Source organism: Cervus canadensis, chromosome 14 (genome assembly GCF_019320065.1).
Source record: "Cervus canadensis isolate Bull #8, Minnesota chromosome 14, ASM1932006v1, whole genome shotgun sequence".
Lineage (NCBI taxonomy): Eukaryota > Metazoa > Chordata > Mammalia > Artiodactyla > Cervidae > Cervus > Cervus canadensis.
Genome location: NC_057399.1, coordinates 36,295,790 through 36,309,331, shown reverse-complemented (window position 1 = coordinate 36,309,331; position 13,542 = coordinate 36,295,790). Strand labels below are relative to the sequence as shown.

Here is a 13,542-nt window from a genome sequence, read left to right as displayed (position 1 = left end):
TCATGTCTGATCAGTGACCCCACGTCCTGTAGCCTGCCAGTCTCCTGCCCATGGGATGTCCCAGGCAAGAATACTAGAGTGGGTTCCCATTTCCTTTTCTAGGGAATTTTCCGACCCAGAGATCAAATCCATGTCTCCTGCAATGCCAGGTGGAGTCTTTACCACTGGACCACCTGGGAAGGCTTTATAAATAGTATACTGGTTAATTTCAAATAAGATATCATGTTCTATTAATAAATTATTTAGCCAATACTAAGATATTCTGCCTATCTTTTGACCTAAAAAAGTATCCTTTCAAAGAGAAAACATTGTATCACTGGGCTGAATTTTTTTCCAGCATTTTTGTGAAAGAGGTATGTTCTCAAGAAATGGATTCTGGATTTTAGCATTTCTTGGCAGTTTATAAAGATTAGTTTGAGAACCCACGGCAGTAGTTCCAAAAATGTTCGTAATTTAAAGTAATCAAACATGTCTGAGATATTCTTCAAAGGTTGGTTAAACATCTTATAAAATTCATTAGCAAATCCATCTGGACCAGGGTCTTTTCCAGATGGGAAACTTTCATTACCACCCATCATTTTTCATGGTTTATTATAGGTATAGTTTTATTTAGGGACAGTTGCAGATAGCTGTGTACAATAAATAAAGTAACACTGTTGTTTAATATTCATTCATGAGATCCTTTTGTATAACCGTATATACAACCACATGTAAAAATAACAAATGTCATATTTCTGATGAGTCTGAATCAACACAATTTTTTTATTTGCAAAACCTAATTTTTAGTATTATTTAATGCTAATCTGCTTCAATCTAATTATAGTTTATAACATTTAAAGATAGCAACGCAACTCTAAAATCTAAATTTACAAACTAACAGTGTAAATTTATCTATGTGTAGATAGAATAACACTCCTGATATTGTATTTTATGCACAAACATATTCAATTATGGTTCAGAAATATGTACATTGTAAAAATTCAGCAAATATGATTGCATCTTAAAAACTGTACAATTTTTCCTCTGACTTTGACAATTTTGTCAGTATCTGATCATGAGATATAACATCCTGAATATGATATATGTGTGCATGCAAAGTTGTTTTAGTCATGTCCAACTCTTTGTGAGCGACCCTATGGACTGTGGCCTGCCAAGCTCCTCTGTGCATGGGGTTCTCCAGGTTAGAATACTGGGGTGAGTTGCCATGCCCTCTTCCAGGGTATCTTCCCAACCCAGGAATCGAGCCCACTCTTCTCATGTCTCCTGCATTGACAGGCAGGTTCTTTAAGCACTAGAGTCACCTGGGAAGCCCAAATATGATATATACAGCTTTCTAAAAATTAAAGTCTTACAAACTGATGTTTATAAAATAACCATGACAAATAATTGGTAGAGAAAAAAAAAACATTCATAAACATAAAATCAATTATTTTGAAATTTGTTCAATTTAATTGAATTTGGAATGCTTATTTTAAGTTAGGCAATGCCACAGGTAGTAAAAGTAAATGTGAAATATGTAAAATAAAACACTAGTTTAGAAGGAGAGAGAAAAATGCAGACAATATGTTGAATCCTAGTTTAATGAATGAGGTAAAAGAAGCTTGTCTTAAGTACAGTGGTGACTAAAGCATAGTTCTCAGCTCTCCTTAGATATTATTAAGAGGTCCACAAATGCAGAGATGCTGAAAATGCTTTCCTGGCATATGGGAATGGAGGAAAAAGGAACTACATGTGCAGACACAGAACACAACACATCCAGAAACTTGCAAGGAATCTCTTTTTCTTTACAATGGCCGTAAAATATTGGTGTGACTTACTTTTTCATATCCAGTTAGTGAAATATAGAATTAGGGATTTAAAAAGAACACATCTGATTCCCTTACATCATGGAAGAGAACATGCGTTAAAGGAGAGACCATCACATTATGGGCATGTGATCTGAAAATGACTGCTGTGAGTGTTTGTCAGACAATTTCAAAGACATTTAAATCAATGTCCCTGATGAAATTACTAAACAGGCCAGAATGTAGCAGTGATAGGACTTTACTTAGGCTTGAAATGTTAGCTAGGGTCAAGCAACATTAGACAAGGACATTTAGCTGAGCTGTAACCTACTTTCCCTCTAGGGCTGAGCTGATGTCTTTTATTATCCCAAGAAATTTGTTATAATAAATTCAGTTGAGGTGTTCTGTTCCTCATTTCTTTTTTTTCCCCATAGAACATAAGGCACGGTTGGTTTACACAGCTCAATCTCCTTCACGGCCTGGGGACATTCTGGTGTAGTCCGAGAATCCTCCTTTTATAGAAACACATGCAGACACACACAGACACAGCTGTTTCATTCACTGTTGTCAGAAGCAATTTGTTCTAAAAGGAAGGAGGTGAGTAATGAGTGTGTACACTAATTCACACTTTAGAGAAGACACAGATGGGTCATTTGATTACATATTAGGATTGACCTTCGAATGGCAACATACCCAGAGGAAGGAAGGCAATATTCCCAGGGCTAGTGGCTCTTATCTTGGGGACCAAAGCCATTCTAACTCTTAAGGCTGATAACTTAGACTAACCCAGCCCAGGGACAGTAATCTAGGCTCTTAACAGTCTGTGTTGACAAGTTAAACCTGGTGCAGAACAGGCAGACATGTATTTCAAGGTTGAGATGTCTAAGAGCAAAAGAATAGTTTCATCCTCCGTGTGGGTCCAGAGATGTTTTCAATATCACAGTGCCTCTGTCAGTGAAGGAAGGTAACTCTGTGCCATCCTTGAGGGAAATGTGTGTTCATATGCACAAACACACACACATATACACACAGATAAACACACATGCTACATCTGTTTTTTTCATACTGTGTCTTATCACAGAAGTTTTAACCCGTAGTGTCTTCCAATTGATCCTCGCTATTTGAAATCCATCAAATCAATGATTAAGAGGAGTCAAAGTAGATACTTTCCCAATTCAATTTTGCAGAGCATGTACTATTAATAGGGATATCTAGGGATACAAAGGAGCTTCGATAGTCCAATTGGTTTGAGAAAAGTCTGAGTTGAACAAGTTAACTTAGATTCCACCCCCTATATTTATTGCACCAATGAGTTCTTTTGATATTACCTCCAAATACATCTCAAATTTGTTAACTTTTCTTCATCTTTTCTGCCACCTACCTCAACCAGGTATCTCAAAGTGGTCTCTTTGAATCCATATATCTTGCTGTATTTCATTCTATACCCAGTGGCCATGAAATTTTTATACAATATAAATAAGATCATTCTGTCCCTCTGCCTAAACCCCTTCTAGGGTGTCCCCTTACTCTTAGATCCAAAATGTTCCTTCAGTCTTTGCCCTGACCTGCCTCTCCTAACCCTGCAACATGAACACATTATACTCTGTGTAATCTGCCATAGTTCAGCTACCTTGACCTTCTATCGTTTCCTTGAATGTTTCAAGTTCTTTGCCACCTGAGGACTTTTATATTTGCTCTTCCCACTACCAGGAACACACTCCCTGCCCTTCTTCGCAGCACTGGGTCGTTATTATCCCCCATATCTACTGCTCAAATGCCACCTTTTCAGAGATATTGTCCCTCACATCTCATATAAATATTTTCACTGTCCTATCCCTGATTACTCCCTAACTCATCAATGATTAGTTTATAGTGAAAGGGCTTCCCTTGTGGCTCAGCTGGTAAAGAATCTGCCCACAATGTGGGAGGCCTGGGTTCAGTCCTTGGGTTGGGAAGATCCCCTGGAGAAGGGAAATGCTACCCACTCCAGTATTCTGGCCTAGAGAATTCCATGGACAGTATAGTCCATGGGATCGCAAAGAATCGAACACAACTGAGCGAATTATCACAATTTGTAGTTACCTTGTTTATGTACTTGTTTATGACATATTTCTCCCACTAGAACATAAATATCCATTAGGCAGAGTCTTCTCTGATACTTTCATCATTGCATTTCCATTACCTAAACAAAGATTGAAAAATGGTATGTACTGAGTTGATATTTGTTGATTTAATTTTTGACAAAGTATATCAGAGAGGATTCTTATGACAAATAAACCACAAAATTACAGAACTATAATTGGTAGATGAGATGTTCAACATAGCAGCTTTAAACAGGAATGACTATGTTTGAAAGGTGATACATATTAATTAATTCAAAACAATTGCATATTTATTGTGAGCCCGACAGTATGCTAAGTACCAAGAATATGCTTTCATGCAGAATTTGCAATGTATTAAAAAAAAATGTGCAGAGTCTTTATAAAGGTTACTTGGAAATGGAATATGCAATTATATATTCAGAACGGTTATGTTACACTATTGATCAAAGTTCATATTTTCTGTAAGAAGCTTTTGTAAAGTTCTTCAATCTGCATTGTCTGAAGTGGTTTCTTTCCTTTAGTATAGGATTTGCTTTCCTTTATCTACAAGTAGGTCCACTTCTTAGTAGCATGCCTTCTTGGGAAAATAATACTAATAATGAAAATTTAATGGTTCATTCTTTCTTGCTTCCACCCCTCAAACTGGCAATTAATACACAGTGAAAGGATTAAAGGGCCATACTGAGTCCAAAGTAGATGGATCCAGACTCTTCCAATGATTTTGCTAACTCTGTTCAAAACTGAGTTCGATTATTTCCAGTTCAGTGTCACGATGCATACCCCTCCCTCCAGAAATACACACGTGCACACACACACAAACTCTTTGTTGTTTGATGTTTTTTCCCCACCAGTCCTTATCCACTCCCTCCATGTTGTCACAGGTGGTCTCTAAAAATGAAAATCATTTATCCTCCTGGCAAAGACCAGTTCTTATTCTCATGCAAAGATAAAATGTTCACTTTTATTGTCTCTCTCATTATGGCACATGTATCTAAATGGAATTAATAAAGTACCTACCACAGGTTTTCTTAGCTGATTGCTTACAAGTTTGAAAATGTTAATATTCAAGGACATTAAAACCAGAGTAAAAGAAATTAGATCCTTTCAAATAGGAGATATTTTAACGTGTGGTCCCATAAAATAAAATAAACATTCTAAAAAATGAAGCCTATAAACATCAGGAAGATGGATAACTTGACACCTCATTCTGCATATCTCTGTTTAATAATATTATATTTCATTTCCCGTGCTAAGAAAACAGCCATTACCCAAAGCAGCCATTCGTAAACAGGCCTTGTGAACAGATTGCATCCTTGTTGGTGGTATGATAATTGAAATAAGTTTTCCAGTCTTTTATGAGAAAATACCAGATGTATAAAATACCTATTAATCAACTCACTCACTTTTGCAAACATAAGTTTCAGTACTGATGGCTATTAAAGAATAAATTCTACATGGAAAAGAGAATTGTGAGAAAATACCAAAGAATTAGCTAAGTGATTCATCAGCTAAGTGCTGCTTCTGAGTTGCTCCTGACTGCAGTATGGGGCAGTATAATTAAAGACCCCCTCGAGGACAGACTTACAAACATCATGCCCAGTATTTCTCCACTTTTTGTTCTAAAGGAAAACAGGGAAACGTGATTGTCAGTAAGTACGGAAACACTGTAGTCTGTCATCTAGTTTTATCCATGAGTCTACTCTATTCGTTGACATTTCTGATACGTTTTCCTTTTCTATCATCAGTTGAAATTGTAATATTTAGGGTTAGCATGTCACAGTGCTATTAAACCAAGTCTTGTCAAATTCTGACAGCAAAATCTTTGCACTATAATTTACGTCATCTTTTCTAATACAAATAAAGAAACAAGAGAATTTGGAGAAAGGAAAAAAAAAAAAAAAAGAAAAGGTCATGGGAAAGAGCACAGGGAAGCTGGCTTAGAAAAAGAAATATTAAAATGCCAAAAATTTTGCCCCAAAATGTGATTGTATATATTGGCATTTTTAGCTAAAACTGTCCAAAGCTATTTTTTCCCTCATGCGAGAGATGAAAGAAGTTGCATTTCTAAAGGAAGAAATAGGTGGTTTTAGTAAACATGATTTTCTTTTTCTGTTTGAATCATGGCTTTCAATATATTCCCTTTATAGCAGTCTCTGGAGTCAAGACCATGTGCCTCAGCCTCATGTTCTTAATATTCTCATATTTCAAGTTCAGGAATTTAGCTAATCAAATCGGCTTTTATTCAGACTAGTGTTCTGGGTTAAACTACTGGTTTCTTTTAGCCTTTTTCACTTTTGAGTCAAGAGGCAGATGATTTTTATCTACTTGCCCTATTTCCATGTATAACATTTATTTAAAAAATATAGTTTATGATGTCATTTGAAGCTAGCTCAAGAAAATAATTTTTCTTGTTGAGTTCTCTTCTGGTATCCCTTCCATTCTCTGTCTGTTAAATTCTGAGTATTTAGGGTGAATATCAGGGGACCATTTGTCACTTGAGGTCTTCTGTTTGAAAGTTGCTAAGGCATGGTCTAGCCAAGGCTAGGAGGTTGGTGGTGTTTTATCTTAAACTCTCTTCACGTCACTTTTCATAGTTTCATCTTTCCTAGACATTTAGTGACCTCTGACTGCCATCCTCTGGGACATGTGAGGGAGGGAGGAAGAAATTTTCTTCTACCCTTCTAGATTCTTCTGACTGGTCTAAGAAATAAATTGATGAAGAGACAGATTAAGAGGAGAAAATCAAGCAAAAGTTAAATAACATGTAAACATGGGAGAGATGCAGAAAAATTAAATAACTCATCAAAATGGCGGGAACCCTCACCTTCAGTCAGTTCAGGCGCAAAGTCAAATCTGACTCTTTTGTCTATCCAGTCAGTAATACCATCAACCATCTTATCCTCTGTTGTCCCCTTCTCGTCCTGCCTTCAACCTTTCCCAGCATCAGGATCTCTACCAGTGAGTCAGTTCTTCACATCGGGTGGCCAAAGTATTGCAGTTTCAGCTCAGCATCAGTCCTTCTAATGAATATTCAGGACTGATTTCCCTCAGCTTAAGTACTGCCTTTTTAACCTCACCTTAAGTATAGCCTTTAGCTCAAGACAGTACAAAATGTTGGGGATTTGGAACCTAAAAGGGGAGGAAGGAAATTGACATGGAAATGGAAAAGCATAAGTTTCCTAAACGAATGTTTGCTGAACCTTGCAGAGGACTCAGAAAGAAATTTTAACAGAGTCTGCTAGTTGCTGCCTGCCACACCTAGTTTATATTTTGGGGGCTCCAAAATCACTGAAGCCATGAAATTAAAAGATGCTTGCTTCTTGGAAGAAAAGTTATGACCAACCTAGACAGCATATTAAAAAGCAGAGACATTACTTTACCAAAAAAGGTCAATCTAGTCAAAGCTATGGTTTTTCCAGTAGTCATACATGGATGTGAGAGTTGGACTATAAAATAAAGCTGAACACTGAAGAATTAATGCTTTTGAACTGTGGTGTTGGAGAAGACTCTTGAGAGTCCCTTGGACTGCAAGGAGATCCAACCAGTCCATTCAAAAGGAAATCAGTCCTGAATATTCATTGGAAGGACTGATGCTGAAGTTGAAGCTCCAATACTTTGGCCACCTGATGCGAAGAACTGACTCATCTGAAAATATCCTGATGCTTGGAAAGATTGAAGGCAGGAGGAGAAGGGTATGACAAAAGATGTGGTGGTTGGAAGGCATCACTGACTCGATGGACATGAGTTTGAGTAAGCTCTGGGAGTTGGTGATGGACAGGGAGGCCTGGTGTGCTGCAGTCCATGCGGTCACAAAGGGTCAGACACGACTGAGTGACTGAACTGAACTGAACACCTAGCTCATTCTGTACTTTTGTAGCGAGAGCTCCTTCACTGAAACAGGTCCTCTATCTATATTCTTAAGTCAGTTAGGGGAAAGGCCAATGTTTCTTCCAAAGTCTTTTGGGCATTGATTGTTTTCAGCTCAAAATATTCCCAAGGAAATATTTTGGAGTAGGAAGTTTTACTCCATAGACATTATATTCACAGATCTCTAGATCCTAAAAGTGCATTACTATACAGTTCTCTGAACCTTTTTTTCTCCTTGCCACCTGTTCCAAACTTACTATTTCTAAGCACTTGGTGCTTATTGGTGATAATTATATAGAGTTTATATAACTTGACTCAGAGGGAGGCACCAATGGCAGAACCATTAAGTTTCCCAAAAACCTTACAATGAAGGTTTTTTTTTATTACTTTCCTGAGGATGTTAGAACTTATGCATTGTTCAGTGAGATACTTGAGGTGGATTTCTTTCAATTTGGTTACTTAAGGTAGTCATCTACTTCAGACTAGATTAACTCAATATGTGATCCAATATTTCCATTTAAACTTCCATTTTTCTGAGGCTTCTCACTTATATATGTAGTTACATTCATTGAGTGAGGGGGAAAAGTCAACTGCATGATAAAGGCATAGAATCTCTAGAAAATTGTTGTCAAGTTTCAGATGTTGACATCATTAGTCAAAGTTTTTTTTTTTAATTCTATTTTGGCATGCATGGGTATGCTGTCACTTCAGTCGTATCCAACTCTTGTGCGACCCTGTGGACTGCAGCCTGTCAGGCTCCTGTGTCCATGGGATTCTCCAGGTGAGAATACTAGAGTGGGTTGCCAGGCCCTCCTCCAGGGGATCTTCCTGACCCAGGGATTGAACCTGCGTCTCTAATGTCTCCTGTATTGGCAGGCAGGTTCTTTACACCTAGCGCCAGGAAGTCTAGTTGATTAACAATGTTGTGATCGTTTCAAGAGTACTGTCAAAGAATTTTCACCAAGTCGTTTTCATCTCCCTAGTCCTCAAGTGTCCTCTTGTAATCAGTGTAGAATTTTTAACAGTTCAGTGCTTGAGATTGTGTAAGAAAGCCACAAAATCCATGAAAATCAAGGATTTTAGAATCATCTAGTGGAAATAGATGGGACTTAACTAAATGGTCCTTTCTCATACTCACCACAGGAGATTCTAAAAAGCTTTCCCTTACTGTTGAGAATCACTCTTATGATTAACAAAGTCCATAAACTTTTTGGAAAATTGGACATTTTGAAAAATTATGTAGTGACTTATGTTTTCCATCTCCAAAGAAATTAATTTATACACCAAAAATTGGAAACATTTTTAAAATGCATAGATACTCCTCCCCTGAGGTGTTGGCACTTGTAATGGTCTGATTACAGTATATCTGGTTGAGATTGCTGCTATATAATATAAAACCATTACTTACAGCCATAGGTTTTATTGTTACTCTGCTGTTGTATAGTCATTGACAGTTTAAGAAACATTTTGGACAAGGTGAGTTAGAAATCCCCAAATTATACTTATTGACTATTAAAATGCTTAAATTATCATATTTTCAATATAATTCTGACCTCTTAATGCTATTCAAATATAAGCTATTATTACTGATTTTAAAATATGACATCACTGCAACCTGAGGCTTAACAGCTTTTGCAAAAAACAGCATCCTCAACTGCTGATATTTGTCTTCTTTTTTAATAGAAGCCTGCAATGAATTAAATGAAAAACTAACCAGAACAGCAATACTGATTACTAACCATAATAGCCAGCTTCAAATGTGTATCCTGGGGTTTCAGATGATGTCATAAACTACTACTGCAAATTTAATAGTATTGTTGCCTGGAAGCTAAGCTATTATAGTATGTTTAATTTCACTAAGATGTAAATTACAAGCTTCAGCCTTGAGTAGTAGTATTGGCTACTGTCACTTTCAGTTCTTATTTTTGCATTTGTCAGGCATTGTAATGTTTATGGCTGTTTTGTTTATCTAGTAGCCTGTTGTAGCTATTATTTTAAATATATATACATATATATGCATGCTGTATATATAAGTTAAAAATATATATTAATTTTCTCATACTCTGCATTACTCTTTAGATTCTTTCATAACCACTATTGCTAAAAGTCGTTATTTTAACAGTGAGAATAAATGCTCCTATACTAGCATTGCATGTGCTTTTTTTCATTATAACGTCCCTATTTCAAAGAGGATCAGTTCAGAAAACTCTTCTTTAGACTGCCTGTCCTGAATATCCCTACTAATACAGATAAACTTTACACCTTCTTTTCCCTGGCACAGAGATTATTAAATATTATGTATAAAAATCTTATTTTTGTGTCTTTCTATCACTCTTAAAATTAAAGTGCAATTGATTTAATGAATAAAAGCTTGGGCTTGAAAAAAAATGAAAACCAGATCTTCATTCCCCAAATCATATCTCATACAGTTTATACAACTACCATATTCTCAATATGTAAAATGGAAATGCAACAATATATTATCTATAATTTCCTGGCCATATAAAGAAATTTCATTTATTTTCTTTCTTCTCCTCAGATTTCTCCATAGTACCTGGAATCCTTTACAAAATCACATAACTCCCCTAGAATTTTATTTTTGACCCACTCAAAGAGATTTTACTAGGGCATCTCCAGGTGTCCTTTTCTTTTATCCAGGTGTCCTTTTAATATGACAACATATGGCCCACAATTGAGACATCAATAAATTTCTTTTGGATATTTTATATACATTCAATGCATTATAAGGGAGAGAGAGAGACTGACAGAGTTGAACTGAGTTACCTTGGAGAGTTGGGGCAAAAGTAAGGAGCCTTGTTTGTTCTTGGGATGGTAAATAAAACAACTTGATCCTGAAAGGGAAATAAATATAGTAGACCCACTGAATGTAGAAGTCTACAAAAGTTAGACAGACAGAAATTTGAGGATTTATCTTATAAATGGAGAGGCAGTTTGGTTTTCTGTATTCAGGCTCTTCCTTTGTAAGAGGACAGGGAAATTGTCTATTTCATATAAGGGGATGGAATTTGATAGTGTCATTTTATCCATCTTTGGGATTCTTGGAATTAATCAGGACATTGTTATTTCCCTTACATTGCCTTGTAATAGAAAGAACCTAGGCTGGAACACAAGAAATCTGGGTTCTAGTCTCAGGACTGTCAGTCACTGGTTGAAATATTTTTGCAAGTCATTTTCATTCTCGTTCTCTTGAGAAAAATGATGAATTTTTATAAGGTCAGTGTTTGGAATTAGATTAGAAAAACATGAATCACTTAGGCAAGAATATTAGAATCATCTGCAGAAAAAAATAAAATAGAAAAAAAGAAAAAAGGAAAAGAACAAAGGTAAGAGCCTGAATGCAGATATTCTTAGAAGAGAAAGTGAGAGGTGAATGTAAGGGAAGTGAGAGGGGGAATAATATGATTTGGGATATATTTTCAGGGGGTCTTTCAGTTGTATTTTTTCAGGGATGGTCTGAAAGTCTTGAGATCTTTATAATTTCAAAGGTTAGCAATGTTATTGTCACTCTTTTTGGTGGTCTTAGAACCAAGCAGCAAGGGAGTTGGATTTTAGTCTTTGGCTTTATGATTTATTTCCAGAGTCACTGGGCACAAGTTGCCTTTCTTCTAATTTTTTCTCACTGTCAACAATGAAGATATTAATTGGGTGAAGTCTGAGATTCCTTCCTACTGTTTTGTTTTTAATTTATTTGTTTTTAATTGAAGGACAATTACTTTACAGAATTGTGTTGGTTTCTGCCAAACATCAACATGAATCAGTCATAGGTATACATATGTCCCCTCACTCGAACCTCCATCCCACCTCCCTCCCCATCCCATCCCTCTAGGTTGTTACAGAGCCCCAGTTTGAGTTTCCTGAGTCATTCAGCAAATTCCCACTGGCTATCTATTTTACATATGGTAATGTAAGTTTCCATGTTTTAAAGTTCAAGGCAGTTGTGTTCTTGCCTTGAGGGACTCTGCTCCTGGCAAGAACCTTTTTAAGGCTCAGCGGCTTATTTTATTTATTTATTTAAGATAAGTAAGCCTTTATTTTCTCATTTCACAAATAATGCTGGCCGGGTTGGCTGCTTTTTGGTGGTTAGTCAAAGAGAACAAATCCCATATCCTCGCCCGACTCCTCCTCTGCTTCAACCTTGGCTGGGGCTGCAGCGGCGGCAGCAGGGGCGGCCACGGGGGCAGCAGCCACAAATGCAGAGGGATCAGCCAAGAAGGCCTTGACCTTTTCAGCAAGTGGGAAGGTGTAATCGGTCTCCACAGACAAAGCCACGACCCACTTGTACCCACTGATGGTAGAATGGGGTACAGATGCAACAGTCGGGTAACCAATCTGTAGGCATACGCTGGCCACATTGCGGACACCCTGCAGGAGGCGGGAATGCAGTTTCCTCTGTGATGTCAAGCACTTCAGGGTTGTAGATGCTGCCATTGTCAAACAGCTGCTGGATGAGCAGTCCAAAGGAGAAGGGGGAGATATTCAGCATGTTCAGCAGCGTGGCTTCGCTGGCGCCCACCTTGTCTCCGGTCTCACTCAGCTGCACATCGCTCATCATTTCAGTGGTGCCCCTGGAGATCATAGTGGTGATGCCCAAAGCCTGGAAGAAGGAGGTCTTCTCAGGCCCCAGACCAGTGTTCTGGGCTGGCACTGTGACTTCGCCCGGCGCTATGGCACCAGCACGGGCGGCAGCTGGCACCTTCTTGGCCAGCAGCATGTCCCTGATCTCAGTGAGGTCCTCCTTGCTGAACACGAAGCCCACGTTACCCCGGATGTGAGGCAACAGTTTCTCCAAAGCTGGGTTGTTTTCCAGATGCCCTCGTATGGCCTTGCGCATCATCGTGTTCTTGCCCATCAACACCACAGCCTTCCAGCGGAGGGACATGTGGATCTGCTGCATTTGCTTGGAGCCCACGTTGTCTGCTCCCACAATGAAGCATTTTGGATAATCATCCAGAAGTTGGATGATCTTAAGGAAGTAGTTGGACTTCCAGGTCGCCCTGTCTTCCCTGGGCATCACAGTGGTGCGTCAGGGATTGCCACGCAGGGTTTAAAGACGATGTCACTCACAAGAGGACGCCTGGCGAGAGAGGGGCTCAGCAGTTTAAAGACTAAAGTTGTTGACCCACCTTCCTGGAAGCTTAGGTACAGAGGTCATTGAAACAGAGGTTTGGGCTAGCTCTCTGAAGCATGGAGTCAAACAGGAGACTGCAGACCAACAGAGAAAGTTTGGGCCAGACAAGCAGGGTGTTAGTTTTTCTAACTAAAGACCTTTAATAGCAAACTGAACTATTTTCTGGATATAGTCTACCTTCTGCCCAAAACAATAGCTTTCACTGTAGAGTAAATGTGTATGTCTCATTACTCACATGTGTAACACTTTTAAATGTTAATTTAGCAAAATATTTTGAGAGCATCTTTCATAAGCCAAGGATTGTTCTAGGTACAGGTTTCATAGTCAGGAGCAAAATGAATGAAATCTATGCCCTCATGGCTATTTTTCTTCTAATAGGAGACAACTGGGTTACATTTTACAATCATGTTTCCCCTATTACAAACCTTTAACTTGGTGGTGGTTTACAATGTTTTTTAGTATTTGTGCCAGACTAATTATTATTTGTGCCAGACTAATTCCCTTCAGACTAATTATTCTGCCTTCTCTTTATAAACCTATCAGTGCTAGGAGACAGTGTGGTCCAACCACTCCATTTATATGACCGCTTGCAGGACAGGAGATATAGTTAACTCATGTTACATACCTTCTCTTTGTTAGA

General features: G+C 38.0%; 1 pseudogene across 1 annotated transcript; it reads right to left on the bottom strand.

Moving 5' to 3' along the window:
* Window positions 1–11,784: 11,784 nt before the first annotated feature.
* On the bottom strand, window positions 11,785–12,865 carry LOC122453170 (annotated as a pseudogene). The gene has a single exon (XR_006272966.1). The product of XR_006272966.1 is annotated as a 60S acidic ribosomal protein P0-like (transcript).
* Between the last annotated feature and the right edge of the window lie 677 nt (window positions 12,866–13,542).